Source organism: Chiloscyllium plagiosum, unplaced genomic scaffold (genome assembly GCF_037043375.1).
Source record: "Chiloscyllium plagiosum isolate Xiang-an unplaced genomic scaffold, Cpla_swu_hap1 HiC_scaffold_3, whole genome shotgun sequence".
Lineage (NCBI taxonomy): Eukaryota > Metazoa > Chordata > Chondrichthyes > Orectolobiformes > Hemiscylliidae > Chiloscyllium > Chiloscyllium plagiosum.
This window is the reverse complement of record NW_028270141.1, coordinates 4,195,952-4,208,680: the sequence shown is the minus strand read 5'-3', so window position 1 is coordinate 4,208,680 and position 12,729 is coordinate 4,195,952. Positions and strand designations below refer to the sequence as shown.

At 40.0% G+C, this 12,729-nt stretch overlaps 1 protein-coding gene across 4 annotated transcripts in view; it reads left to right on the top strand.

The window, feature by feature from the left end:
* The window catches only part of otofa (otoferlin a), a 436,145-nt gene that overhangs the window by 261,387 nt on the left and 162,029 nt on the right, over positions 1-12,729 (top strand). The gene's annotated exons all lie outside the window — the stretch shown is intronic.

Sequence of the window (12,729 nt, the reverse complement as noted above, 5' to 3'; positions counted from 1 at the left end):
CACTTTAATGGATCCAAAACAGTGGCCCAAGCAGATTTTTATTTTAGCGCAGACTATGAGCAGATGTGGAACACTAATAAATAAAAGCAGAAATTGTCATAATATTGATGGACCTTTGTTGCAATGTGTTAAAGTGTTTGACTGTGTTATTCATTATTAAAGATGTCCAATAGAAAATGGTTGTAGCAACATAAACATTGTGAAACTAAGAAATAAAATGGAATTTCAAATTTATCTTGATACATTTGAACCCTCAGATTGTGCCAAAATTTCTAATTTTATTTGGAGGTGCAATCATTATTGTTCAGGAAACGAATATAGCAGTGAGAAAGGGTGAAGAATGGCCTGTTAATTTGTTTTAATGGTGTGAATCGGTGAATGACAGAAAGAACACCAGGAAAATCCACTGCATTTCATCAAAACATGTTACATCGCCTGAAAATCAGCATAACTCCTGACCCGTTCTAACCTTCTTACGAAATTGGCACCATAAGTGCAGAAATTGGTCAGAGTATTGAGTACAGGAGTTGGGAGGTCATGTTGCAGCTGTACAGGATATTGGTTAGGCCACTGTTGGAATATTGCATGCAATTCTGGTCTCCTTCCTATCGGAAAAATGTTGTGAAACTTGAAAGGGTTCAGAAAAGATTTACAAGGATGTTGCCAGGGTTGGAGGATCTGAGCTATAGGGAGAGGCTGAACAGACTGGGGCTGTTTTCCCTGGAGCATCAGAGGCTGAGGTTTGAGGTTTACAAAATTATGAGGGGCATAGGTAGAATAAATAGACAAAGTCTTTTCCCTGGGGAGGGGGAGTCCAGAACCAGAGGACATAGGTTTAGGGTGAGAGGGGAAAGATATAGGAGACCTAAGGGACAAATTTTTCGCACTGAAGGTGGTACATGTATAAAATGAGCTGCCAGAGGAAGTGGTGGAGGCTACTATAATTGCAACATTTAAAAGGCATCTGGATGGGTTTATGAATAGGAAGGGTTTGGAGGGATATGGGCCGGGTGCTGGCAGGTGGGACTAGATTGGGTTGGGATAACTTGTCGGCATGGACAGGTTAGTCCGAGGTGTCTGTTTCTGTGCTGTACATCTCTATGGCTCTATAAATGACATATCCTTCGATAAATTAATGCAGCCCGATGAATTGAGACATTCAAATCGTAGACCATGAGATGACAAAAATTAAATTCATGACCTGCCCTTGACCTTTATAAAATAGGTTTGTCACTTTACACAATGTTTTCAACTCTTGTCCCATTTGGTAGTGCAGCACTTTATTGGTTTCTGTTTTTTTGCACCATCATTAGATCTCTCCAGCAGGAATTACAGGGTGCAGCTGCTGTGATTTCTGTGACCCCACATGTGCTAACACTGAAACAGGGTTGATATTTAACATGTATGGAAATGTCAGGTCGTAAGATGAACAGGAACACCTTGAAGTATTCTGTTGAGATGGTGATCATATGTACCAGTATGAGAAATAGCAAATAATATTATTGCTTTCAGTATCATGTAGAATTACAAGTCAATATGACTTTTGCTTGGGTTAAACTGCAGAAATAATTAGAAAGATTGTTTTCTGTTTTTTTTAAAAGGTATTTGAGGTTATATGCATACTTGAAATTTAATACTTGGAGAAATATATTTTAAAGGGATATCCTTTAATAAAAATTGTTTGAAAGAGCTTTTCTTGTTTAATTATAAATATGCGAATGTCATTGAAAAACATCATGTCACTTACACATGATATCATAACTCTTCTTAATCATGTCTTTACCAAACACATGCCCTTTTATTTATATTTATAAAATAAAGTGTAGATATGCCAAATTATATCCACACATTTTAGCCAAATAGTACTTGCTGTGTGACTAATTAACTCTGGCATCTCTATATTGCTTGGATTTATTGCAAATTACCTTTAGAGCTAGAATTTGCTTTTGGTAGGTTATTTGTTTTATTTAGAGTGATTATTTGTTGTAGTTCCTTTGGAATTTGTTTGCTGAGTGAAAATGTCAAGGTCAGCACAGACTAATTCATTTAATTGATAGGAATGATTTTGTGATTGCAGAAGTAAGGGTAATAAAGAGAAAAGACCAAGCATTATACCATTCAGGTACAGTGCTGCATCTCTGAATGATGATTCATACAGGGCTAAAATTATAGAAATTAGGTGGAAATTATGATGAAGAAATAGACTGAAGATATACCAGAGAACAATGACAAGCTTCTCCATGACTTACGACTTCAATAAACTGCTATAGTCTATATTGCTTTTAAAAGGTGACTTGAATCAGCTGAAACACTGCCTTTTTCAAAATACACTTGATATCAAAGTTAGTGTGATATCCAAAGTATTTCAATAAACAGCAAAATAAATCAGTCTAAAAGATTATATTGAAACAAAATCTTGCAAACTTTATGACATGATGCTCCATCTGCTACCATCACAGCACGGATTTCTCGGGATGAATTAAGATCAAGTTAAAGTACAAAATCACCCGATCAATACTCTCAAGTGCACACAGGCAGAGGCCCAGGGTATGCTATCATGATGAGAATGTAAGTCCAAGCCCAAAATTCCAAATCACCACACACTCAAATGAAAGGCAGAAAACCACAGGTGCTCACAAATCAAACATAAAACCAGAAAGTGCTGGCAATACTCGGTCAATTCAGCAGCATCCAGGAGAGAAGAATAAAACTAACATTTCAGGTTGGTGACCTTTCATCGGAATTGATCATCACCAGTCTTAAACATTAACTCTGGTTTTCTCTTTGACAAAGGGTCAGTTAGACTCGAAATGTCAGCTCTTTTCTCTCCTTACAGATGCTGCCAGACTGCTGAGATTTTCCAGCGTTTTCTCTTTTGGTTTCAGATTCCAGCATCCGCAGTAATTTGCTTTTATCTGGTTTTCTCTTTCCTGCTGCTACAGGGCCTGCTGATTATTTCCAACAATAAAAAACAGAAATTGCTGTAAAAGCTCAGCAGGTCTGGTAGCAACTGTAGAGAGAAATCAGAGTTAACATTTCAGGTCCAGTGAACCTTCCACAGATCTGTTGGTAGCGAGGGAAACGTTGGCATTTATGCAGCAGATAGGGTGGGGAGAGGGGGCAAGGAGCAAATGATAAATGGGGATAGAGTCGAGAGAGAGAGAGAAGAGCAGTTGAACGGATAAAGGAGTGATAACGATCTGACTAGGAAGGTGAATAGCTGTTAACGAGGACTGACAATGACTAACAATGGATGATGTGTAATAGTAGACTATGTGATAACACAGCCTGGTGTGTGGGGTTTGGGATAAGGAGATGGGAGAGTTCAAGTTCTAAAGTTATAGAGATCAGTATTGACTCCAGAAGGCTGCAGGGTCCCAAAGTAGAAAATGAGGTGCTGTTGTTCCAGTTTGCACTGAGCTTCACTGGAGCACTGCAGCAAGGCTGAGACAGAGATTTTAACCAAGGAAGATGGTGGGTGTGTTGAAGTGTTCAGTTTTTCAATTTTTATTGTTAAACTAAACACTTACTTTGAAGAGAGATTATTAATTCTGGAAGAATGGGCAGGTAACTTTGGTACATCTGCCATTGGGCAATTTCAAGAGAAACCCTGGAGAAATCATTCACTTTGATAAACATGACACTCTGTGCAAAACATTCAAAGGTGAGCTGAGAAAATAATGATGAGCCTTGTATGAATAATTTGAGGTACACTTCCAAAATGAAAAATGTGAAGCCAGTGCATTAAAAGGAGCAAACGTTTTTTTTAAAAAAGTGAACAAATAAAGATGAATACAGCAGTATCAAGGCTCAGCTTAAATGTATTGGTTTGTTTTTGTATTGATAGTGAGGTTACCTTTGTGCAGCAAGAAACAATACATCATGGTAGTAAAGATTTTCATCATTTTCTATGATCAAGTTATTTACAAATTAATCACATCACAAATACAGTAAACAATTTTACTTCATGTTAAAATTAAGAGGCATCATTCCTTCTAAGGGTGTACATTTGTTTTACGTATAGTTTGGTTCTTATTTGTTTCAGTAATTTGAGTTATGTCATAATTTATGAATTATATTTTTACATGTTTTTATAAATAAATCACAACTAGATATTGAAATACAAATGCTGTTTTACAAACCCTTACCCAAATGTCCAGTAAAAATACGTGTAGAAATATGTAATAATCTTATGGTGGCCCCAAAAACCTTTTTGCAAATCAAATTAGGTTGTAAAGTCTTTACTCCCTTTTATAAAATGACTGAAGTACAAGATAGTAATTTTTTTGTTAGATTCATTTATTCTTTTACTGCTACACAAGTCCTTGAGGAATAATAATAATAGTGATGGCATGTTTGAACTTGCAGTAGAAGTTTATTGATTGAAATGTAGTATCTAACTTTTGCTAAGTTCCAGTGTCAAAGTATTCACTAAAACAGTTTATTAGATTAGATTACTTACAGTGTGGAAACAGGCCCTTCGGCCCAACAAGTCCACACCGACCCGCCGAAGCGTAACCCCCCCATACCCCTACATTTACCCCTTTACCTAACACTACGGGCAATTTAGCATGGCCAATTCACCTGACTTGCACATCTTTGGACTGTGGGAGGAAACCGGAGCCCCCGGAGGAAACCCACGCAGACACGGGGAGAACGTGCAAACTCCACACAGTCAGTCGCCTGAGTCGGGAATTGAACCCGGGTCTCTGGCGCTGCGAGGCAGCAGTGCTAACCACTGTGCCACCGTGCCGCCCACTGCCACCGTGCCGCCCACAAGCATGGGAATTACATATTTAGTAGTGTTGACATTGATTTCCGAGACCCAAGTAGTAAGTACCAATTCAGCTGGTTTCCTTTGAGAATACAGACTAGCTTTAAAACCATCTATTCTACTGCTCCATCACAGAGGTATTTGGGAGCTCAGTTTAAATATCTCATTTTTAGAATACATGGGTAAGATATATACATGTTTAAGCATCCTTGTATTTTTAGTTTTGAAAAGCAAATGTCTTCAAATATGAAAATCATGCTTGTTGATTTTTCCAATGGCTGTTGACATAAGCCTGAAGGCTCTCATTATGGGTTTTAAACTGTATGACTGACTTCACAACCTATAATTATCACAACCAGGTTCCTGTCAGTTAATGGCTTAATTGATGGAGGCACGGTGTAGGGTTGAGCATCACAGACACTCCCATGTTTCACAATTAGCTAATGCCAGATGGGACAGTCAAACTCCTGCTACACATAGAGAAAGGTCAATATGAGTTTTACTTGCTCTAAATTGTTATTCAGTAATAATAGTTCGGAAGTCATTTAGAACACTAAGGCCTACATTTTTATAAATATGGAGAGGGTCTCCAGCACAGCCAAAATGTGCAAGACTCCCCTTTCTAGATGTCCTGTTCCCAAGTCTGGTGCAGAATGGGGGAAATTAGTGTTTATATAATATTGTACTTTATACGTGCAAGTAACTGCATGTGATGATTTCTAGCTGTTCTCAACTTTCACTAAAGGGATGTAAAAGTATGATGTGTGGGCTTTAAACCTTTTAAGAGAATGTTTAAAGGTATTGGTGTCTTTTTGAGCAGTAGCATTGATATTTGGAGAGAAAGGGTGCACTTTTGAATCCAGGGAGACATCTCAGGGAGAGGTAAGGTGCCATTGGGAGTAGCCACACACATTTAGATACTGGTTAAACGTGAACTTAATTGTGTGTGAAATGTGTATAACCTCATTGCCAAGTTGTCAAGGAATCAGTCAAGGTATCAATGCATTTAAATGTTCTGGCACCTTCACTTTTGAAAAACCAAATGTCTCCAGTATGAAAATCATGATTTAAAAAAAAAAATCTTTCAGTTGATACAAACCTGAAAGCTATCACGATGGGATTTGTACATATGCCTGACTTCACAACCTATAATTATCACAATAGGGTCCTGTCAGCTTATAGTTTGATTGACAGCTCCAAACGCATGTATTTGAACAGAGATTGGGAATTTACATGTTTGTCTTTATAAAAGCTTAAGTTGTTCAGTTAGTGAGTTTTATAAAGTAATGAAGAACCTTCATTTATTCAATTTCTGAAGTCTGCCCATGGTAGATATTGAGTAGGTTAGCATGGAAATTGTAAGGATAAAAGGGTGGTGTGTGGGAGGCAACAATGGGCATTAAATTTTCATAGGGCTATAATAGGACAGGAGAGGCAAGATGTTAGGGATTGTCTTGGATGTTACGGAGAGTCACCATGGTTAGAGGAGAGCCACATGTTAGAATTTAGGTTTTGAGCAGACATGGGGAAGTGTACGGGGGGCATAAGTTAGGATAGGATTTGTATAGCGCCATAGGAAATATGGAAGTCACAGGAGCTAGAAACAGCCAAGGGTGCATGGAATGAGACTGGCAGGGAGCATTTGGGAGTCATCAGACTAAGGGAGGGTGGGTATCATGGCCTTAGGGGATAGTGGAGGAACACAGGTTAGTGTGGAGGGTGTGAGGACCATAGGGATGGATAGAAGGACATGAGGTGGGATGGGGATGATGATGACGACGACGACAACTATTATTATTATTGGCTGTGTTGGGGAAAGGGGCGAGAATAAGGGTCTATTGTTGTTTCATGCTGGGGCAATGTAATGGAACACACAGACCAGCCTTTCAGAGAACCCGCTTTCACATCCCCCAGCTTTCCCAGTGGCTACCTCCAAATTCTTTTTAAAGCAGCAGTTTGGGCTCCAGTTATCAGCTCCTCCCCAGAATTAGGCTCAGGATATCTGAGGCACTGTGTCCTGAACTAAGATCCACAAAGCTGGAAATTTTCCAACCATTTGTGAAATTCCAGACCAAAGCACAAATCAGTACAGGATCTATGGATGAACTGTTGCATGACCAATTTGCTCTATTTAGTCAGCAACATTATGAACAGAATAAAGAACATGAATTCAAAATAAAGTTGAGCAAAAACCTTCAAGAAAGGCAAAAGGAATGCGGAGATTTTTAATGAATTGAATGTTGACAACAGCTGACTCTGATATATCTTTCATCATGGAGATATTGCCTTTATCCAAATTGGTTTTGTATGTAACATCTTGTAAAGATACAAATTGTCATGTTTCAATTGTATTATGACTGGCAGCATCCACCAAATTCTTCCCACTTAAACTAAAAAATGCAAATCAACTACTATTATGGCCAAAAGAAAATCTGTTGTGATGTCCACTTGAGATCTTTAAATACCACAATCAGGGCCTTATTAAATAACTTCCTCACAGTTACACAAATAGTTGAAGGATGAGATTCACCATTCAATTATCATCATTTCACCCAAACAATGATCACAAGTGTGTGGCCATGTGTTAGCATAGGTACAGCATCACAAAATAATGTACATTTTTTCATTAAACTAAAATTGATGTGATCCTATTTTACTTGAGGTTACCAACATGCAAACTAAACATCTCAACTGTACAGGAAAGTGGTAACCTCACCAATCTGCATTGACTGTCACAGCAAAATGAAATCATTCTTTGGTGTTGCACATCATGTGGCAACCTAATTGGTCACCTTCATCCTTGTACATACATGCAGCATTTATCATTTAGTCAGAATATTGAAAAGCACTTTGCCACCAAAGAACTATTTTTGAATTGCTTTTCATGTAAATTATTTGCAAACATGTTCCATAGATAGCTGGTATGGTAAGTGTTGGCCAGACCTCCAAAAGACAACGTGGGAAATCCATCATGTCTCTGACAGCAAAATGCAGATTGCAGCACCTACTCAGCTTTGACAGAAATCCAGACCCAGGTGCTGTCCCCATCCTGCCAGGATCCAGCTGCAGAGTTCTCAGAGGGTGAAGCGCCAAAGCAGGAATCAAACCCACATTGTTAGCATTATTCTCAACTAAAAGTAGCCACTGAGCCATTTGAGCTAACTAACCTGAATGGCCTAAATCATCTGTTAGGCAGATGGTCATTGCAACAGCATGGTCAGGAATTGCCAGTCAAGACCCAACATGGTGGAATTACCAGGAAAGTTGAAAGATCTATCAGGCAATTTACCTGGAGATTCAGGAGGAAGAAAATCCCTGAGGGTGAGGTAGAGTCAAGAGACGCTGGATCGTTCTGACTTACTTACCTGATTAGCAAGGAAATGCTACAGAAACTAAAACCTACTCTAATTCATGAATTACTATAAATCTAAACCTTCCCACCACCCTTCCCCCAACTCATTCACCCCAAGTTGTCACTGAACTCCCAAATACCCACACTGGCTAACTCAGCAGGCACACTATTTCTCACTACTGCCCTTTAGAGAGGGAAATCTGCCATCCTCATCTGATCTGGCCAACATGACTCCACACTGACGGCATTAGTGACTCTCAATAGCATTCTAAAAGAGTCCTAACAAGCTACTCAGTTTAAGAATGATTAGGGATAGGTAATAAGTGTTAGCCACTTCCTATGAACAATTCTAAAAACTCCCCTAACCTCATAGGCCTCACCATTCCCTCCTCCATGACTCTCCACAAATTGTAAACCCCTCTAAGCCACTCCATACTGACTCCCACTCAACCCAATCCATCCTCTCTCTCCCCAATTCCCCTTAAGTACCCAGCAGCCCACCCCTCACTCCCCATATTCCAGTCACACAATACATCACAGACACAAACCCCCAAACATCCAACATCTCAGTGTGCAAGCCAACCTCTGATTACATTACACACACCACACCACCCCCAATCCTGACAATCCTCAACACCAACCTTCAACCCAACAGAGCCACCCAAGCCCCAGGACCGGATGCTCAACCTTACCCCCCCCAACCTCCCATTCCCCAAATTCTCAGTCCCCACCTCCTGCACTCTGCATTTTTCCCTCTGACCAACCACACCTCAGCAATCCTCAACTCCACCCCCACCACTGATCCAACCCTTCCAACACACACTAACACCCTCACCTACTTGGTGCCTGTCCCCATCACAACCTAGCACACAATGCCCTTTACCCACCTTCCTTACATCTCCTCACTCAGCTCATGCACCAACAGATTCTCAGTATTTATCAAAGTGGCTTTGGTTCTTTAAACTAGAGTGCAGAATTTGCTACTGAGAAAGACAGTTATGGTTTCAATACAAACCCTCTCTGTAGCTGGACAGTCCTGCACCAACTAGGAAGGCTTTAGTTTAATACATGATAATCTGGGTCAATGATAATAGGCATTTGGACAGGTGACAATTAATTAATGCAAGATTGCAATCAATTGTGAAAGAGAAATCATCTTTAGCCAAATAACATAGGAAGGTTTAATGAGGGTGATGTGGTTGATGCAGTAAATTGGACTTCCTAATGGTTTTTGTTAATTGCAACATTTAGGTTTATCAGTAGCAGAAGTTCAGGAATGAGGAGAGACTGTGACAGGAAACAGAGGGTAGTGATGAATAGCTGTTTTTCCGACTGGAGGAAGAGCGCTTTCCCCATAGTTGGTTGTGGGATTGCTATTGTTCTGATTGATGCAATGACCTAGAGCTTGTACAGATGTAATTTAAATAAAACTTGAGAAGCATTGTGAACAGTGAGGGTGATAGTCATTGCATTCAAGAGGTTAGAAACAAGTTGGCTGAAAGGGTGGAAGAAATTTCATGCACTGAGGTGGCATGTCCTGTATTTGGAAAAGAAGAATAAGGAAAAACAATAGGAAGTAAAAGTTACAATTCTCAGAGACTGCAAGCATGGAGATCTGGAGACATCGATCATTAAAGGTATCAGGAGAATTTGAGAAAGCTGTGGGCGGCCTGGTGGCACAGTGGTTAGCACTGCTGCCTCCCAGTGCCAGGTTCGATTCCAGTCTTGGATAACTGTCTGTGTGGAGTTTGCATATTCTCCCCGTGTCTGCATGGGTTTCCTCCGGGTGCTCCAGTTTCCTTCCACATTCCAAAGATGTGCAAGTCAGGTGAATTGGCCATGCTAAATTGTCCATTGTTGTTAGGTGCGTTAGTGAGGGGTGAGGGGGGGTGTTACTCTTTGGAGGGTCAGTGTGGACTTGTTGGGCCTCTTTCCACACTGTAGGGAATCTCTCTCTTTCACTTTAGGAAAGATGTGGAAGCTTTGGAGAGGGTGCAGAGAAGATTTACCAGGATGTTGCCTGGAATGGAGAGGAAGTCGTACGAGGATAGGTTGAGAGTTCTCGGCCTTTTCTCGTTGGAACGGCGAAGGATGAGGGATGACTTGATAGAGGTTTATAAGATGATCAGAGGAATAGATAGAGTAGACAGTCAGAAACTTTTTCCCCGGGTACAACAAAGTGTTACAAGGGGACATAAATTTAAGGTGAAGGGTGGAAGGTATAGGGGAGATGTCAGGGGTGGGTTCTTTACCCAGAGAGTGGTGGGGGCATGGAATGCGCTGCCTGTGGGAGTGGTAGAGTCGGAATCATTGGCGACCTTTAAGCGGCATTTGGATAGGTACATGGATGGGTACTTAATCTAGTTCGGCACAACATCGTGGGCCGAAGGGCCTGTTCTGTGCTGTATTGTTCTATGTTCTATGTTCTATGTTCTAATCTAATCAGCAGATTGCATAAGTATTTTAGGCGGCTGATGCTTTCTCCCCTTGCCACCATGAATAGTTTGGAATGATGCATGGCGATTTTCACCAATCATTTAGTTAAACTTTTTAGGATGGCATTTTACCTCCATACTGAAGGTAAGTTTACAGTTTGCTCACTTCTCTGGAGAATGATGTAAATACCACAGTCTCTTTGTAATTATGTAAATTCTACATTTTAAAAACAGAAACTAGAAACCTCAATAACTTAATGTTCCCAATGGCATGTAGCAGTCTTGACATTTTCCACACTTACAAGGCAGATATCATTTTGGTATTACCAGTGGGATGGAAACTGCTAACATGGCACCTTTAATCAAAAAGGGAGATAGGCAAAAAGTGCGAAACTATAGACCAGTTAGTTTGATCATTGTAATGAGAAAGTTGCTGGAGTCAATCATAAAAGAGGAGATAACTGAACACTTGTAAAAACAATACTCAATTCCCCAGTGTCAACACGGTTTCATGAAGGGTAAGTCATGTTTAACAAACTCTTTTGAGGATGTAACCAGCAAGGTGGATAACTGGGATTCAGTGGGTGTGATACGTCTATACTTCCTGAAGTCAATTGACAAGGTGCCACAGAAAAGACTGATCCAGGAGGTTAGATCCTGGGGGGACTAAGGGTAGACTATTGGCTTGGATAAAGGATTGACTGGCTGACAGAAAGCAGAGGGTCAGAATAAATAGATCCTTGTCTGGATGGTGAACTGTAACTAGTGGGGTACCACAGGGTTCAGTTCTCACACCTCGTCTATTTGCAATCTATATAAATGATCTGTAAGCAGGGACAGAGTGTAATTTAGCAAAGTTTGTGGATGATACCTAAAATAGATGGAAAAACAAGCAGTGATGAGGAGATCAAGTTTACAGATGGATATCGATAGACCAGGAGAATCGGCTGAATCTGGCAAATGGAGTTTAATGTGGGTACATGTGAAGTTGTCCATTTTGGCTGGGAAAAAAAGGGCAAATTTATTATTTAAATGGGAAGCAGATTCAAAGTGTACCAGTGCAGAGGGATCTGGGTGTCTTTGTGTATGAATCGCAGAAAGTGGGTATGCAGATGTAGCATACAATAGGAAAGGCAAATGGAATCCTGGCATTTATTACAAAGGACTGGTTTCTAAAAGTAAAGTGGTGTTGCAATTATATAAGGTGTTGGTGAGACCATACCTGGAGTATTGTGTCCCGTGTTGCTCTCCTTAATTGAGGGTGGATGTGGTGGCATTGGAGGCAACTGCCAGAGGGGGGAGTCACCAGGTTGGTTCCAGGGATGAAAGGGCTGTTGTATGAGGAATGGTTGAATAGTTTGGGCTTGTACTCACTGGAGTTCAGCAGAATGAGGCGGTGGATCTGATTGAGGTGTACACAATGCGAAAAGGGAATTGATAGGGAGGACAGTGCACAGATGTTTCCCCTTGTGGGTAAGTCTCGAACAAGAGATCATAGACAGAGTGAGAGCAGGTCGGTTCAAAACTGTGATGTTGAGAAACAGCTTCGTCTCTCGAAGGGACGTGAATCTGTGCAGCTCACTGCCCCAGAGGGCAATTAAGGCAGAATCAAGTGAGAAATGATGAAAGGTGGAATAAAGGGCTATGGGGAGGAAAATGGAGTTGAGACCAGGATAATATGAGCCAAGATCATATTAAATGGCAGAATTGCTGACTCCCTCTCCTAATTCCTTTGTTACTGTGGTCCATCAGCTGAATTTTAAAAATAGAATAAGAATAATGAAATACATTTTTACACTTTTTGATTTGAAAAACAAGGGAAATTCAAGACTGAAAGGACCAAGAGATAAATCAAGAAGTGATAATTTGCCAACACAATCTGGTTTTTTAAAAACTGATAATTACAAGATGAAGGAAATACAAGGGATTTGTTTCCAGTGAAATTTCATATCTTTCTTTCGGGTCCTGAGAAATAAATGTTAACTTTTTTTAAAAGTAGGAATGAAGTTGATCAGAACAGAATTAAATATTCTAATGGCTTTACAAGGATGATGAAATCACTTTGTTTTTGTGTTTTTTAAAAAATGATTATAATGTTGTGGAATTCTACTGCTGTTATATAACATTTCAAAGTTTTTATAATATTTGCAGAATACATTATACCAAAC